The sequence below is a fragment of the Camellia sinensis genome, chromosome 3, assembly GCF_055761805.1.
Source record: "Camellia sinensis isolate YWXY chromosome 3, ASM5576180v1, whole genome shotgun sequence".
In the NCBI taxonomy this organism is placed as follows: domain Eukaryota; kingdom Viridiplantae; phylum Streptophyta; class Magnoliopsida; order Ericales; family Theaceae; genus Camellia; species Camellia sinensis.
In genome coordinates, this window is record NC_138963.1 from 57,553,931 (window position 1) to 57,566,442 (window position 12,512).

The 12,512-nt window shown below is 46.0% G+C and overlaps 1 protein-coding gene and 1 long non-coding RNA gene across 4 annotated transcripts in view; one reads left to right on the top strand and one right to left on the bottom strand.

Annotated features, from left to right (window-relative positions):
• Nucleotides 1-12,512, top strand: part of LOC114290407 (uncharacterized) — a 229,157-nt gene that overhangs the window by 51,799 nt on the left and 164,846 nt on the right. The gene's annotated exons all lie outside the window — the stretch shown is intronic.
• Nucleotides 9,218-11,318, bottom strand: LOC145822542 (uncharacterized). The gene is made up of 3 exons (XR_014363948.1): nucleotides 11,244-11,318; nucleotides 10,653-10,877; nucleotides 9,218-10,413 (listed from the first exon to the last, which is right to left on the bottom strand). It is a non-coding gene; the product is annotated as an uncharacterized LOC145822542 (long non-coding RNA).

The following is a 12,512-nucleotide window of genomic DNA, read 5'->3' on the forward strand; positions in this document are numbered from 1 at the left end:
AGGAAGTGAAAGCTCTAGTTAAGGAATGGGTGGCTGACGGAGAGCTAAAATTGCCTTATGTTGAAGAAATGCCATCAAAAAAGGACCGTGAGAGCCCTGAATTTTGTGTCTACCATCGTACATTGAAATATCCGATAGAGAAGTGTTGGACTCTCAGGAAAATCTTCAGAGATAAAGTCGAGGCAGATGAATTGAGGTTCAAAAAGCGAGGGACTCAAGACATCCGAGAACAACCATATCCTCAACACCGAGACAAGGGCAAGAATGTTGCTATGATAGCTTATGAAGGCCCAATGATCGAGGCTATCGCTAATCTCGATGACGATGACTGTTATCTGGACGACATCCTCGAGCCAGAGGGTGAGCAAGTTTACTATGGAAGTGCTCTCGATCCAGAGGGCAGAACATTTATGACTCATGGCGAAGATCCCTTTGATCCAGAAGGAGGAGAAGAATATTATGGAAGAGGAGGACACCATGTTTATGTTGCATCTTATTTTGAGGAGACCGAGGAGATGGTTAACTACGAGCCTCCAAGAGTGGAAAAAGATCCGGATCACTATGCCAAAACCCTGCAAGACTGTGTAAAGTTCAAGCAGTTCTTTGACCAGCTTGGACTTTCCAGGGAGGCAAGAACGGAAATCACCAAGTCTATCATTAATATAGCCGAGGCACACCATGAGGAATGCATGTCGACTGAGGGGTCTATCCCGAGGAAGGCAAAAGAGCAATCTAGTGCCATTACTTTCTCCGAGGCTGATCGAAAGTATCCTTTTTCTCACAATCGCCCGCTTTATGTGACTGTTTTTATTAACGGGGTTGAGTTCAAAAGAGCCTTTCTAGATAGTGGAGCCTCTATCAATATTATGACTCGCGCTACTCTAGAAAAAGCCGGAATCTCTGAAGAACGCATTGTGAAGCAGCCGATAGTCATCACTGGCTTCGGTGGAGAAAGGAGAGTTACTATCGGATGCGTAACAGTTGATTTAGCCGTTGGAGAAATTCGCTCGGCCACCAAGTTCCATATTATCGATTCTGAGGCAAATTATCACATCATTCTAGGGAGGACCTGGATGCATAGATATGGGGCTGTACCATCAAGTTATCATCAGTGTGTTAAGGCTAAATGGGGAAAGAAGACGGTGACAATTCAGGCTACAGAAAGGCCGTTCGAGATCTATGAAGCTCATTATTCTGATGCCATCTACTTCACCGAACTGGCTGTCGAAGAAGTTCCCACCACCTCTAAGCCTCGAGGGGTCAAAATTCCTCGTTGGGAGGATATCAAAGATGACAAGGAGCCGATGACAGAATCAAGTAAGCGGACGATGTCTAGACCAGAAAGTCCGCCTATTCCTCGGAAGGTGATGAAAGTTCGAGAAGGAGGCAAGATGGTGTATTATTTATGAAGGTGCGGGGAGTCGGTTTCTTCAGTCACCGACTCCGAGTCAAAAGAAGAGCCTCCTGACAATGATATAGTAATAAAGCCTGAAGTGGCTCCAGAATGTATGCAAGATGGGCCGAAGCCTCAGCCCGAACAACTTATCGAAATAGATCTGAGTGATGGACAAGATGCACCGAGGCCGGTATTCGTAAGTTCGAGCCTTAGCCCAGAAAAGCGGGAACAGTTGTTAAAGTTGATAAGCCGATACTCAGATGTGTTTGCTTGGTCATATAAGGAAATGCCCGGACTAGATCCTGACCTAGTCTCCCACTATCTTGATGTGTTCCCAAACTCCAAGCCAATTAAGCAAGCTGCTCGAAAATATCATCCAGATCTCGAAGAGAAGATTAAGGAGGAGATTGAAAAACTTCAACAGGCTGGTTTCATCCGGCCAATACAGTACCCCACGTGGTTAGCAAACATCGTGCCAGTAAAGAAGAAGAATGGCCAAATCAGAGTATGTGTAGACTTTCGAGATTTGAACAAATCTTGCCCGAAGGATGAATTCCCTCTTCCTCACATCGACACCCTCGTGGATACTACCTCGGGACACCAGATGTTCTCATTCATGGATGGATTCAGTGGATACAATCAGATTAAGATGGCTGAAGAGGACGCAGAAAAGACCGCTTTTAGAACACCTCTCGGAAACTTCTTCTATACAGTCATGCCTTTCGGACTCAAGAATGCCGGTGCAACTTACCAAAGGGCTATGACTGCAATCTTTCATGACATGATCCATCATGAGATGTAAGATTATGTTGATGATCTAGTGGTGAAATCCAAGAAAGAAGAAGACCATCTCCGAGACCTTGAGAAGGTATTCAAGAGGTGCCAGAAATTCAAAATGAGGATGAATCCTCTCAAATGTGCTTTCGGGGTGACGGCCGGGAAGTTCCTCGGGTTTCTTGTACATAGGCATGGTATCGAGGCAGATGAAGACAAGGTCAAATCTATCAGAGCAATGCCTCCCCCGCATTCTCAGAAGGAGTTAAAGAAGTTCCTCGGGAAGGTGTCTTATATTCGGAGGTTTATCCCAGCACTGGCAGAGATCTCTGCGCCTTTCGGCTCTTTGTTAAAAGGAGATGCCAAGTTCGAGTGGAACCAAGAGCACCAAAAGGCCTTTGAGAGAATCAAGGCGGCCTTGACCTCGCCTCAGACCATGATAGCCCCGCAGCCCGGGGTGCCTCTAATGTTGTACCTAACTTCAACCCCCAAGTCCATAGGGGCATTATTGGTCCAAGATGTAGATGGAGTAGAACGCCCGGTGTATTACATCAGTCGGAAGATTCGAGGAGCAGAAGTCCGATATACTCCAGTAGAGAGACATTGTTTAGCTTTGGTATTCACTGCCCAAAAGCTCAGACATTACTTCCTAGCACATCAGATTCAGATTGTTACTAGAAGTGATCCAATCCGATACCTCCTCAGCAAGCCTGCTCTAACCGGGAAGGTGGCAAGATGGTTGTTAGCACTGGGTGAATTCGAGATCACATGTGTAGCCCCCAAGGCGATCAAAAGCCAAGCCTTAGCTGATCTCCTTGCCCAATTTCCAAGTGGTGACTATGAACCAGTGAATGAAGAATTAAGAGGAGAGGTGCACGCAGCTATGGCTTCCGAGGAAAGCTTCTGGACATTGAGCTTTGACGGAGCAGCAGCCGGAGGGAAGGGAGGAACCGGGATAGTCCTTACAAGCAAAAGTGGGGAAAAGTTATATTTGTCTTATAAACTGGATTTCCATTGTTCGAATAACGAAGCCGAGTATGAGGCTCTTATTTTAGGCTTGATAGCAGCTGAGAAGCACAGTATCAAGAAGATTCGGATCCGGGGGGACTCAAAGCTGATAGTGAAGCAAGTTTCAGGACAGTTCGTCTTAAAGGAGCTTGCCTTGGCCACATATCGAACAACAGTCCAAAGGCTTCTTGACAAATTTCAGAAGGTCGAAATAGAGCATGTGCCTCGCTCCGACAACAAGTTTTCAGATGCCCTCGCAACATTAGGGGCAAGAGTTGACATTCCAGAGGAAGAGGCAACAATTGTTATCAAGAAGAGAACAGAACCTTCAATAATACCCGAAGACAAAGGCCTTCCGGAGGACTGGAGAGGAGAAGTCCTCGAGCAACTCAGAAGCAAAGTTAGAAAACTGAATATGGCCAAGCTTGCCCAATTCACAATTATTCAAGGTGAACTTTACTTTCGAGGAGGTACCGGATTCCTAGCCCGGTGTATTGGCCAACAAGAAGCAAGCTTCCGACTACAACAGATCCATGAAAAGTCTTGCGGGGATGGGGATATCAGTCTGTATAGAAGAATCCAAAGACAAGGTTATTATTGGCCCGAGATGGAGAAGGACTCAAATCAATTACAGAGGGAATGCCCCAAGTGTCAGTCATACATCTGGGAGGATGAGAGTTGCTTTGAAATTGATACCCCTGACTGGAGGCAAGTCTACATTGACTATCTCAAAGAGGGAACACTACCTGAGAGCCCGAGGGACATTGCACACCTCAAGAGGAGAGCGAGGCGGTACTTTCTTTATCAGGACAAGCTGTATAGAAGAAGTATTGAGGGCACTCCCCTGAGATGTCTCTCCAAGGAGGAGTCAGATCTAGTCCTCGGAAGAGCCCACGAGATTGAACATCAAGGAGGGGCTCGGCTGTTCGAGCAACTTATACACCTTGGGTATTACTGGCCGACCATGGAGTCAGATGCATCCCATCACGTGAAGAGGTGCCAGACTTGTCAGAAACACGGAAATTTGATCCATGCTCCAGCTGTAGACCTGCATAGTATCTGAACGCCATGGCCGTTCCATACCTGGGCTTTTGATCTGATAGGGCCCATCTCCACATCTTCTAAGGGGTACAAGTGGATTCTCGCAGCCACAGAATTGAGTACAAAGTGGGTCGAAGCAATTCCTCTGAAGAACGCTACGGGGCCTGCAGTTGCGAACTTCATCAAGGAGAATATCATTTGCCGATTTGGAGTACCAAACACCATCCTCTCGGATAACGGCACTCCCTTCATAAACAAATATGTGAAGAGCCTCCTAGAGACTTACCAAGTGAAGCATCACAAATCCACACCCTACTATCCAAAAGGGAACGGGCAAGCGGAAGCCACAAACAAGACACTGATAAGGATTCTGAGCAAGATGATGGATGAGTTTGGGGGGACTTGGTCCGAACAGTTGATAGTAGCCCTGTGGGCGTATCGCACTTCGAAGAGAAAGCCAACTCAAGCAGCTCCTTACTCCCTTGTGTATGGGTCCGAGGCAGTGTTACCTATAGAGTTGGAAACGCCATCTGCTCGAATGGCTCTCGCCTCGGGGATGGTATTGGAGCCTCGAACCGCCAGATTGGAAGCATTAGAGGAAAAGCATGACAGAGCTGCAAAAGTCATGGAAAGGTATCATGAGTCCATCGCCCGAGCCTATAACCAGACTGTGATACCAAGGAAGTTTGAAGAAGGTGATCTAGTATGGAAGATTGTAGACCCAATCATGCGAGGACAGCCTTTGCCCAAGTTTTCTCCAAAATGGGAAGGGCCCTACAAGGTGGTTCGGGCGAGCTCAAGCGGGTACTACAAACTTGTAAGGGTTGAAGACGGCTTCCGAACTGGCCCGCTCAATGCAAAGTTTATCAAGCATTACTACCCATAGTTGGACTCATCTATGTTGAAATTCATTTTCACTTTCTTACTTTGTCTAAAAGTTGTATTTCCCTTACGTTATGAAGAAGCTGGTTTTCTCTATGGTGCATGTTTTATCCCATCACTTACAGTGAATCTATTATACTTTCGTCAAGAAAGTTGAAGAACTAATGAGAATATTTCAGCTTTTATATGTGCATATGATTGTTCTTTCCATTGTATCATTCGAAATAAATATTTTATCAAGAAGAATGAGAAAACAATGCGAAAATATCCAAACAACAAAAATTTTGTCATTTCATTGCATTGTCCTAGATAAAACATTTTTTATCGAAAGGGGCAAGAAAGTAATGATAAAAAAAAAAAACTCAATCTTTCCTAAAGACACCCTCGAAGAAGCTGCCCGTCATATCTACATCTGGAGGACAAACAGTAGAGTGTGCCTCTAAAGTCTCCAAGGCCCGAGCATAACCCGACTCAAGTTCACGAAGAGTTGCCTTTATCTCATCTATAGAGGTGCGATAAGAGGCATGCACAGACATAAGTTCCAGCTGATGACTGGCGTTCGAAGCTATATCCAGGCGCTTCCGAAGCCATGATAAGTCCACTTGGTGACGCTCCATGTCAGAGATCCCCTGATACGCCGTCTCGACTACTTTCCTATTAAGGTCACACAACCGTTGCCTGTCCAAGCTATATAAGATAGTGGCAAAAGACTCGAGAAGAGCAGTCTGAATGAGTGGACACTGGCAAGCAAATGAAGCAAAGGTCTCCGGGTAACTTGAATGCACAAGCTGTAGAACTGAAGCAAACTCAGGAGCTACCCAATAATGGAGAAATGATACTTTACCAGAAGCTGAAGGAGGAATTGGGGCCGGAAAACTGCTAGTCTCAGGAATCTCCCCAATGTCTATCGGGTTAGATGAACCACCCGGAGGGGTAACTCCCGGCAGAGGTCCCGAGCCTGAGAATGCCGAACGATAAGGGGAAAGACCAAAAGCATCACTATCAATGTGGAAATCACTAAGATTCAGATCCAAAATATTCGAAGGCACTGGCGATGAAGAACCTCTGGCAGTCGTCTCAAAGGCAGGTGTCCCCCCTTGAGAAGGAGAACCGTGAGGAGTTACAAAGAGAGTCGGAGAAGAGCCCGAGGCAGGTGAAGGCAGGACCCCGGTAGCAGCTAACACTGGAGCAGAGTCCGAGGCAGGTGAAGGCAGGACCCCGGTAGCAGCTAACACTAGAGCAGAGTCCGAGGCAGGTGAAGGCAGGACCCCGGTAGCAACTAACACTGGAGCAGAGTCTGAGGTAGGTGAAGGCAAGACCCCGTTAGCAGCTAACACTGAAGAAAAGATAAGAAGGCCTTATTAGAGGTAGGGAACAGGAAAGTCATTTAAGTAAAGATTTCTCACAGATATAAGTAAATGACAAACTTCAGAAAGAAAGATTACCAGAGGGAGAATCAATATGCAAAGCAGGGGCAACTGAAGGACTCCTAGTATCAACAAAGTCACTTGGTCGTGTAGAGACCACCTGATCGATCTCAATGTCTGATGAAGCCTGAACAGTAGCAGTCATCCCTGAAGAAGGAAGGAGGGCCGGAGGATGAGAATCACCATAAGTGCCAGAGCGAGTCTCAGAGATCTCTAGCACATCCACCTCCACACCATTCCCAGAGGCGCACCTCATCTCTACATCGCTTCTAGAAGCATGGCTCGCGACATCAATTTCTGTGGCATCAGTCCCTCCAGCAATCTCAACATCAGAACGGTGAGCCCCAATAAACTCGTCACCAAGGTAATGCTCCTCCTCAGCTACGGTAGGGCGATGACGACGCGTGCATGGAATAAGGTCACAAAAATGATCGGAGGACTCAGCCTCATCATCATCGTCATCTATAACTGCTATACGAGGGGTGCACATCTTCACAAGTCTTGCAGACAAAGGGAGGGTGTCGTCCAAGTCTGAGTCCGGCCTGGGGGAGGCAGCATGGCTAGGAGCCACGGTACCGAGAACGTCAACAACCGCAGGATCCTACACAACATGGGCAAATAAAAGTTTTCATTTTAGAAGGTATAGTCGCAAGAAGGAAAGTAGCTTCAAATCAAGAATTTCGGGTACCTCATGAAGCCTTTTGGAAAGGCGAGGAGCGGAAGGACTGGCATCAGAAGTCCTCTTGTGAGCCATCTTCTTAAGGCGGGTCGTCCGAGGACCAGAGGCCTTATTCAAAGGGACTGGCTCTGGAGAAGTAATTACCAAACTAGAAGCAGATGCCCGAGCAGAAGGGTCAGTTGGAGCAGATGAAGTGAAGAAACCCTCGTACATGTGGTCAGATTTTCGGCTCTCGGGTAGCCGAAGAGAAGAATCCTTCTTATAAATCGGCGGAGGCAAACATACGGTCGGTCTGCTCTGGACAAATGCAATAAACGCATCGATATTCTTCTGCCAATACCGCCTGAAAGAGGGGGTGAAACCCCCTACTCGGCTCAAGCCTGGCATCGTCAAAGAGCCGGATATGGGAAGCACGGTGTGTACAAGCCGGCGACTGAAGCGCCCGTAGCTCTCTGAAAATGATAATAAATGAGGTGCTGGCCCCGGGGCACATTGATCAAACCCGAATTGACATGCTACACGGTCAGGCCTATAAACGGCACTATCAACGCCTTCCTCATGCCACACCGGTAATGAACTCGGACGGATCATAATCAGCATATCAACAAAGGGTGCAGGGATGTTCTTCGGCAAAGGAAAGGACACCGAGCGGGAGGAACCATGATAGATAAGCGGTGTGGCCACACCTACAGGTAGGCATACATACGGCCATGCCACAAAGCGTCGGGGATCATCCACCAGAGTATTCAAGGATAAGGTGGAAATGGTACGTGACCAACGTGTAATCAACGGCTGGCAAGACTTCGCTTTCTCAAATGTCCGAGACCCATCAGTATCGAGCACAGGGATGCCATCTTTATCCACTATCTCCCGAAGAACCTCCGCCTCGAATACAGTCGGAGCAGGGGCAAATTTTGGGAACCTCTCGAAGAAGAAACAAAGTAGAAACTGGCTGTGAATGAAGGAGACAGGCTCATATCGACCCACGGAGCGAACCATATCTCGATGTAGTAGATCCAGCTGATAATAGAGATTCCCAAGAAATAGGGGAGCCAAAGGGATCCGATCTCCTCTAAAGAGCCTGACTGCCAAGGGGAAGACGAAAGGATTGAGGGAATCCGGAGGTGTGCTCGGAAGAATGAAGAATGAAAGGAAGCAAGCCAGAAATCCCAAGAAATAGAGCCTGGAGCCATACATCGGACCGGCTTCATACTCCCGAGAGTCAGGATCAGCATCTCTGGCCAAGGGCTGAAGATCCTTGAAGAAGTGACGGATCCATGGAGTATAGGAGGCACGGTCCGTCCTTACTCGACTAGTCCTCCTCGCTGAACCATCAAAAACAGAACTCCACCGACCACAAGTTTGAAGATTTAGCTTCAGAGATTGGATCAAAGAATCATCTTCGGGGGGTGTCTGCTCAGGGTCGAAGGCATCAGGGCCGGTCACTTCCAGACGCAGCAACATGAACACATCCTCAAGGGTGGGCCCCATCTCGTGCTGGCCAAGTATAAAGGTGTGTGTCTTGGTGCTCCATCGAAGAGCCATGGCTTCCAGGCTAGCATTGTTGCGACGGATGGATAGAGATCTAGATATTTTCACCGGGATCAATAGCCGGGCCTCCTGAAGTCGTTGACAGAGGCTCCTGTCCGAGAGGACATCATCGACCCACTCTTGCCAACCGAAAGGAGGGTTTGAGAAGGCCTTGAACTGAGGATAACAGTATGGAAAGTCCCCCTGCTCAATCCGAAAGCGTAGCACCGAGGAAGGAGAAATGAGGGCCTCATGTCCAAAGTCAGTGTCCTCAGTGAGACATAATGGAGCCACCTTCGGAGATAGAAGAGAAGTGGTGGAGGTAGCCGCCCGCCAGAAGGGGTCCTTCCAACCAAAATAAGGAGATTTCCTCCACTCAGATGCCGGAGGTACATCCCTCTCTTTCATGAGAGCCGGTTCCGATGACCCCGGGACAGCGGGTTTCTTTCGAGAAGACATATGGCTGAAATAACAGGTATAAATAGTAAGGAGTTGACCATATTAAAATTCAGAATATTGGAATTAAAGCAACACATTCGAATGAAATTTCGGCATCAACTATTCGTTTCTCTGAGAGTCCATGAATTCAACAAATTCTACGAGGAATTTTTTTTTTTTTACACCAAGAGTCCAGGTTCAACCCCGGAAGTCATCAACAATTCTTTTTCTCGGGTGTTCCTCAAGCTCAACAAATTTTAATACCAATGGGTGCATCATCAACATATAGATTTTCGTCTTCTATCATCAATAAGAGGTGCAATGTCATAGGTCGCTTCATGATGAAGTTCAATTGGGTCAATTTCTTAAAGTCACTATGTTCTATATTAAAGGTCCAATTTATACGGGGCTCAAAATTTGGACAGAGTGAAGTTCAATAGTAAATTTCAGGCCCGAGATCCGAAGTATATTACATTGCTTATCAGTAGCAAGATTCAATGGATCATTATGCAAATTACAAGAATGTCCTTTCCAAAGTCCATATTCATAAGTCCAGGGTTTTCTCTCTCCATGTCAAAAATGGAGCTCAAATACTAGTCAACAAGTTATATTCGGCCTTTCCTCGGTGATAAAGTTCAACAAATTATGTTCAAGACAAGCACCTCAATAAGGTTTCAAGTGCTAGTGCATGTTTTCATATGGCCAAAATCACGGTGTTTGAGCTAAAAATAAATAAATAAAAAAAAAAATATCATTGGGATTGCCACAAAAATTGAGTCCATATTCAGATTCAGTTTTTTATTTATTTATTTTATTTTTATTTTCATCAGATTGCTTGAGCCCTCTACATTGCCACAAAAATATATTTATATATATTTAAATATATTTATATTCGGAAGAGGGGGTCGAATGTCATACTTACAAATTTGGGCAGTTAGAGAGGTGAAGTCCGAAGCCGATACTGGAAATTTAAGCTAAAATCAGAGAGGCTTTACAGACTGTAATCAACAAGACTGGGCTAGGCTTGGGCAAGACCACACACGTTGCGTTGAGAGGGCGAACGTGCGTGGTCAACATCGGATAAGCTGAAGCCGGAAGCAGCTATGTGGAGCTAGGTTGGGCAAGACCACACACGTTGCGTTGAGAGGGCGAACGTGCGTGGTCGACGTCGGACAAGCTGAAGCCGGAAGCAGCGATTGATTGTGCACAAGCCAAGGCTAATGTGGGTAATCCGAGCTCTAAACAAAAATATATATATATATATGATAATCAATATATATGAATATATATTTGCCCAAAGTTTGTCAAGCAACAAAGAAAAAAAGAAGAGGGCTTTGAGCAAAGATTCAACTAGATCTTGAAGTCCAAAGATCAATAAATCCAAAGCAATGAAGAGAATGAACTTTGTTGAATCAAGACCAAAACCCATCAAAATGAGGGGTTCAAAAAATGGGTTTTCAGCAAGTGCTTAACTCACAGATTCAGGGGCAGCATAGTGAGGAGCCGGGTTATCAATCACAAGCGGTGTAGGCCGAGAATGGCGCACGAAGCAGTAGAAAGGATGGTTTCTGGTTGGTCATGGTTGGCTCACGGTGTGACAGTATCTGTAGCAGCATCGTCCGCTGAGATGGAGGAAAATTGTCAAATGCATCTAATGAACCCCTATGAAGATCATGCTGCTCGGCACTGCTGTGGAAGGATCCTGTAAGTAGAGAAAGCACACTCATTAAATACAAGCTGAGATGGAGGAAAATAAAATAAACATCCAATAATCCAGTAGTGTCAGGAGACATCTTATAGGAACAAAGAAAAAGATCTACAGTTTCCTGCCAATATAAATGTCCCCCCAGCCAAGCACTTCCTCTTATTGTCCAAAAAAAAAAATTGAGAGCAGAAAATTTGCCCAAAATATGCAATTTTTGTTAAGAGAATCAACATAAAACTACTAAGGCAATTCGTTGTAATAAAATAACATGTACTTAAAAGTGCACTAGGGTATGGCACAGGGTTACAAGAGGAAGTTTATTATTACCAACTCCCGGGCAAGTAGAAGGTTCTGCCTTATTACCCTGACAAGGTGCAGCAAAAAGTGCATCCTTAAGTGAAGGTTCATTAAAGCAACTTGTTCCTGAATCTTCAAATGTCCGACATCTAGCAGGAGTCCTCCTTGCAAAAGCCAAACCAACTTGCTTTGACACCTATAGCAGCGTCTGTAACAAGCAGCAACCGTGGCTCATCTTCGGCGATGACGACGGCGCTCGGAGTTGCACCAACGAGCAGTGAGCTAGCGGCGGTGGCCCTGTGGTATTACAGATACGGAGCTCCTTTGAAGAATATGAAGTTTGGGTTGGTCTTGGTTGAGAGAGAGTGTCAGCCGAAATGAGTTTCAAAAAAAAAAGGAAATAAAAGGAAGGAGAAGGTTGATCGGTTTCGGCGGCTGAACAAAAGAAAAATTTGGTGAGGCTTAGGGTTTTGGCACTTTCCTTAAATAAAAAAAAAGAGCATTATCCTTTGAATATACCCTCAGATATGTGTATATGTGTAATTGGTCTGCCGTGTGTGCCAAACAACAAAGGCACGTGTGAGCCTTACAAAAAAAAAAAAAAAAAAATTAAATTTTTGCTTGTCAATTTTTTTTGTAAATTGAAGTGCGTCATCAACTTTATCCGTAGGCTCTGTCGTGACAAAATGTTTTTTTTTTGGGAACGTGATGCGAAACAGGGTCGAAGAAATGACCGTATGCATGTCTGAGAAATTTAAAATTTCTCATACACGCAAGGGGCAAATGTAAGAGGGGCTAATTTGAGCCCACTAAATTATTTAGGCCCAATAGCCCAAGATTAGTGGGCCCGAATTTATCGCAAGTCCAAGAATCGGTGGGCCCAGATTTATCGCCATCAAACGGATTGAATCGCTCTAAGCCTGGAAAGGGTTCGGATCCACGAACCTAGAGACTTACTCAGGCCCGGACTCGAAAGGGTATTAGGCAAGTCTAGAGATCCAAGGCACTCGGACTCGAAAGGGTTCGGATCCACGAACCTAGAGGTCCGAAATACTTGGCTTCGAACGGATTCATACGCAATCTAGAAGTCGCTCCGTTAATGAGTCCCAGAACACTTGCGGGCTCGGAGCTTTCCGGGATCTACGCACCAGAACTATGGGCGTAATGGAGTTCGAACAAAGGACCCGATCCCGAAGACGGTGAGTGGAGACAAATTCACTCTTCGGTTAAACTAGCCTATACCCGGGTCGAGGTGGCACGACCCCGGGGGGTCCATGAGACTCGGCAATATTTTGCGGCAGGACGTCCTCTGGGACTACCCCTGACCCTTTGGGA